Below are 5850 nucleotides of genomic sequence, written 5' to 3' on the forward strand. Positions count from 1 at the left end.
AACATATTGGGGACAATTTGACCATGGATAACGAGATGAATAACAATGTTTTCGTTTGTTCTGATTCGTTCTGTTCTGAATGTCTGATAATCTCTGTTTCACATTTCGATTCTGATTCTGATCTGATATACTACGTTTGAAAATCAGTTTGCAATATGGGTTTTAAATTATATTTATATGTACTTGTGGTAATCGATCGGCCCCCACTTGCTGAGTGTTTCCCAAAACACTCACCCCTTACATCTCTCTCCAGATAAGAATGAAGATCAAGTAGACGACGATGAATAAGACATGCTTCGGGGTTGGTGATGAAGTTTCGAGATATGAAGATTTCTCGCTTAAGTTCTTCCTAAGTTTTGATTCAAGTTGTACAATGCTTCCGCACATTTTATTTCGTTTTGGAATTTATCGCTGTAAGACAAGAATATTTTGAGTTAATGATGAAATAGACTGGTTTTTGGTTTATACTGTACTACGAGGCTTGTTGTTTTCAATTGTGTGGTTGTAAAACAATGCCGGTGTCAACTAACCCCGGTCTCGGGGCGTGACACAGTAGGTCAGGGCTTGTTCTACAGCTCTTCGTCCAATGTCAAGCTGAGTTTATTCTTTGATTCTGACTGGACAGCCTGTCCAGATACAAGACGATCAATCTCTGGCTTTTGTGTTCTTCTGGGAGAGTCACTTATATCTTGGAAATCCAAGAAACAACATACTGTTTCCAGGTCATCTTCTGAAGCGGAGTATTGATCAATGACGAATGCAACATGTGAAGTGGTCTGGTTGCTTTCATTGCTTAAGGATTTTCAAGTGTGCTATAATATTCCAGTACCCTTATTTTGCAATAACCAGGCAGCCTTGCATATTGCTTCTAATCATGTGTTTCATGAGCGCACTAAATACATTGAGATAGATTGCCATGTGGTACGAGAGAAGTTGCAGGCTGGGATTATCAAAGTATCATATGTGGCCTCAAGTTTACAACTCGCTGATTTGTTTACAAAGTCCCTTCTCCCTGCACAGTTTTGGGAACTCTTGTCCAAGATGGTTATTCACAATATTCATTCTCCATCTTGAGGGGAGTATTAGAATGAGTTTACACGCTTTTATTTGATTTAATAACGTTTTCTTCTTTACTTCTCATTTGTTATAAATAGGACATTGGCGGTGAACTTTTGTAATCTTCGATTCATAATTTCAGTTTACATTTTTGAGGTGTTTTGGAGATCATCTTTCGTTCATATACTAATACTTTGTTTTTAGTGTCATATTTTTTTAGGAGATTAGAACTAACAATTAAATTAAAGATTCATAGTCGCTTTATGTTAAGAAGTTGGAAATTTTACGTTTTTACCCAATTTGGTGCACTTGCATTGAACACATATGCGTCTACAAAAATTTGTGCAAATATGTATAGATAAAAACATAAAATAAATTCTCCAAAAATAATATAAAATCAAAATATCATTAATACGATTATTCTTTTTATAAAAAGATGACTTACATGGATTCTTAATTTTCTTGAGATAGAAATCTAAAAGTGAAGTTATACATTCTAGCAACCACCTTCTTTTGGAGTCCTAAAAGTTAAATCACGGTGCAGCTGTCATTAGATCATCGAACCATTTCGGTTTGGGTATTGTGGACCGTGACAACAATGGGATTTTGATTTTTTTGGAAGGATTGATTATTCATGGAGATCTACTATCCAAGACGGCAGAAATGATCGCGGTAAAGGAAGGATTGAAGAGGGCTATCAACTCGGGGTGGTCGAAATTGATAATCGAGACAGATGCTCTCCTGGTGGTTCAAGACATCACTGAACAATCTATGTTCTCTCCTGATGATCCAATAGCTGAGCAAATACGAAGTCTATATGATCCGGAATCCAGGAGGTAAAGTTCCAACATTTTAGAAGGAATGCAAACCAAGTGACAAATGAAATGACGCGATACAGTTTACAGAATCGTAGACTTTTTGTGTTTTCAAATGTGATTCCGTTGTTTTGTAGCCAAGGATTTACCGAAGATCTAATGAAATTGGTTTGCTTTAAAAAAAAAAAAAAAAAAGAAAGAAAGAAAGAAAGAGGCACGTTGGCTCACTAAATTTGATCGCTACAATATTTTAGTTAATTCTCTGTATTTGTATTTTTAAATTAAAAATAACATATAATTTATTCATAAAGCACATTGAACAGAAGAAAACAATACACAGTAAAATATACTCATAAAAACATGAGTGCACCAAATTTGGCGGATTCAACCAGCTAGCGGGGTTCGGGTATTGCCACCAGATGGGCAGCAGGTTATAAAGGCGGTCGGTGTGGCGGCACATGTGTTGGAGGAGCCGAAGTGTTCCGATGGAGGGTTTCAGATGTTGTCACGCCTTCTGCCTTGTTGTATTTTTATGTGTTTTTGAACTTAATTATGGTTGTATCTAGATGTTTTAAATTAAAAAGTGTTCGATTATAAATTGTTGTAAACTGCAAAAATTGAAATTGTATATTTACATAATTTTCATGTAACATTAATTCATAAATTAACAAAAGAAGAAAAAAAAATAACTGGTCCATGACAACGAAATCTAGCCATAAATGAGAAAATTAATATCGTTTATGTAAAGACAAAATATCTCCATCATTTTTTTTGAATGTTCTAATTTATGGCTAGAGTACATTTGTGTAAATAATAGATAGTTTTCAAATGTATTTCAATCATAGTACTCTTACGACATGAGTTTTTTTCATGTGCTTATGTTGTTCACATTTAAACGCTCTTTAAAAAACATCTTTTAAGGTCACCATTTCAGAATTGTCCTAGGACAAACATATTTAACTTTAGAGTTTCTACGTTATAAATTTTCAAAAAAAAATGTAAAATCTTTTTAAGTTCATCGTTGTAGAATGACATATCAACAAATGAGTAAATATAGAACACTTAAATCTCTTTTAAAATAATTTAAACATTATTGTATATCGGCAAAATTGCATCAGCTCCTGCCTACCGTAAAAATTAAATGAGAGAAAAACCACGTATAGAAAAAGGATGATAAATCGAAATGGATTATTTTGATTTCAAACAATAAAAACAAAAACAGGTAAAGCCCACTCAGCGAAGTGCTTTGCCCCATCCCACTANTGGGAAGTGCTCCTTTTCCGCTTCCCATTTCACCAAACCATCTAATGAAGAACCAAAGTACTTGAGTTGAAGAAATTGGCCTTCCACGGGCAACCATTCGGAAAATTCAAAGACTTTAATATCTAACATCTGGAGTACTTGAAGATTTGGGAGTGACCCAATAATGGTCATATTTTCCCAATGAAAAGGAACTCTTAGTAGTGTTAACTTGCGAAGGTTGATTGGAAATTTACAGTTCCATGTCATTGAAGGATCGGGCAAGTCAGACACAAAGACTTGTAACTCTTCAAGTTTTTCCAGACGGAAAAGATAGTCGACGTTGAAATCATCCGCATTATCAGACTGATCAAACTAAAAAATAACTTTCAATTTCTTTAAGTTCACAAGTATTTTAACGGCCTTTTCAGTAAATTTAAAATTGCCCACTTTCTCAAGTGTTTCAAGACCGCTTTCGAGAAGAAAACCTATGTTAGAGGGATACAACAAATCAAAAGGGACATTCATGATGAGATGCCTCAACTTCGGCATCGTCCAAACTTCATAGGGTACTTTCAATAGACTTTCTATGAATCCATGTTCAGTTCTGTTACCAATTAAAGTCTGAAGATTGGGAAGTTTGGATATTGAGGCAGGAAATCCATGGGGGCATGATATATCGTTTAAGGCAAAGGCGATGTACCTTAAGTTGACGAACATTGAGATCGCATCAGAGAAATTCGGCCAAGTTGTTTCCGGTGCATCCAAGATACTGAGGCGCCTACAACTTATAGATAAACTTGACTTAATACGCATCTCGGTGAAAAATAGAACTGAACGTATGCTTGAATCTGGTATCAGCCACTCCTGAGAATTATGAGTGCTATGAATTCCGAGGCGACGATGTCGATTTTCTGAGAATACATTTAGGGCATTCCTTTGAGATGAGACATGACAAAAAAACCTCTCTTCTTCAGCTTTTGTTATGCAAATCTCCCTCAACAAGTCATGGATTCGATCCAACTGATTCGAGTTTTCCATCTGGTCTTTTTTTGCTCACTAAGAGCAGACTTCTGTTCACAAGATCCTCCAAATAACGTTCTCCCACATCTTCCAAGCACTTAGAGCGATCAATTGGTTTAAGAAACCCCTCTGCCACCCACAATTTTATTAGCTTAGAAACATCAATCTGAGAATCTTCTGGAAATGCCGCAATGTAGAGAAAACATGGCTTTAGTCGAAGAGGTAACCGATCATAACTCAAACATAGAATCTTTGAGCATTGCATCTCAATTGTGGATTCCTTTGAACTTATATTTTCCGAAATATTTTCCCACAATTCTTCTTTTGTCATGTTTCCAGGAGACTTGAGTAATCCGGCAACCACCACGATGGTCAGAGGAAGTCCCCCACAATTTCTTGCAATCTTCCTCCCAATTCCTACCAACTGAGGAGGACAAGATTCTTGTCCAAAGATCCTTTTTTGAAGTAGTTCCCAACTTTGATTTTCATTCAAAAACTTCATTTGGTGGATCAGAGTACTAGAATATCCTGCATAAACAGCAATATCTGATAGCCTCGTAGTCAGCAAAATTCGACTTCCATTGTCATCATTTGGAAAGATTTTTTTCAAATCATCCCAAGCCTTGGTAGTCCATATATCATCAATCACAATGAGATATCGCCTACCTGTGATATATTGGTAAACTATTTTTTCCAATTGGGCAGTGCTCACATCAGATTGTTCGTTGTGATGCGTAGGTGGTTTCTTGAAGGATCGAAGAAGCCCTGAAAAGATCTCTCTTTTATTATGCTCTGCAGAAACTGTAATCCAAGCGCAGACGTCAAAATGATCCTGAGCAAGAAGTGGATCCTCGTAAGCTCTTCTAGCTAGAGTCGTCTTCCCTGTCCCTCCCATCCCGACAATTGGGACAATTTGGAGGTTAGTTGGACCATCGTATAACTTTTCTTTGATCGACTTCAAGTCATCATCAAATCCCACAACCATTTCTCCGACAGTGAGTTGAACCGTGGATGAATCATCCACAGGAGAAGAATGAGTTCTGGAACGAAGAATATCATCCTCACTGTCGATGTTCTTCATCTTCATCACCTCTTCCCATATAAAACCAACCCTTTCAACCGCCATGTTTAAATCTTGATCCAATGCCATCTTCTCCGACGAACTCCATTCATCGATATTCGCTGATATCGAACACAGATACGAATCAATGAAATCTTGAGCTTCATATGCAGCTCTTCTGATTTCATCTCCCACAACGCTATACAGCTTGTCGGAATAATCCTCAAGGAAAATGAGGATGAAACAAACCTTTTCGTAGAGGGAAACAATTTTTCCTTTGTGAAGATCATCAGGATCGTTGTACTTTTCAAGATTCAGAATCTGGTGTAGTGATCGAGTAAGGGAAAGAAGCGCGGCGTAAACAGCCATGGGAAGACAAAGTTGGAGGGCTTACAAATGAGAGAGACGTAGTCATGTATTTGTATTGCTTAATTAATTCACTTAACTAATCATTTAGCATGTGGGAACAACATATGGCTAAAATGTTAATATTTAAATAATGTTCTACTTAATTATTAATTTTTATGTGGGAACTGAGAACCCGTAATGACATTAGGTGAACGTCTGACTTAATGCAATAATCTGTAAATCATATTTGATAAATCATGTATAACATGTTAATTTTAGAAAATATCGGTAATCGTTAGTCAAATACTC

General features: G+C 36.4%; 1 pseudogene; it reads right to left on the minus strand.

The window, feature by feature from the left end:
- Window positions 1-3204: 3204 nt before the first annotated feature.
- On the minus strand, window positions 3205-5562 carry LOC140965843 (putative late blight resistance protein homolog R1B-23; annotated as a pseudogene).
- Window positions 5563-5850: the final 288 nt, after the last annotated feature.

Source organism: Primulina huaijiensis, unplaced genomic scaffold, assembly GCF_012295235.1.
Source record: "Primulina huaijiensis isolate GDHJ02 unplaced genomic scaffold, ASM1229523v2 scaffold15143, whole genome shotgun sequence".
NCBI classification, from domain to species: domain Eukaryota; kingdom Viridiplantae; phylum Streptophyta; class Magnoliopsida; order Lamiales; family Gesneriaceae; genus Primulina; species Primulina huaijiensis.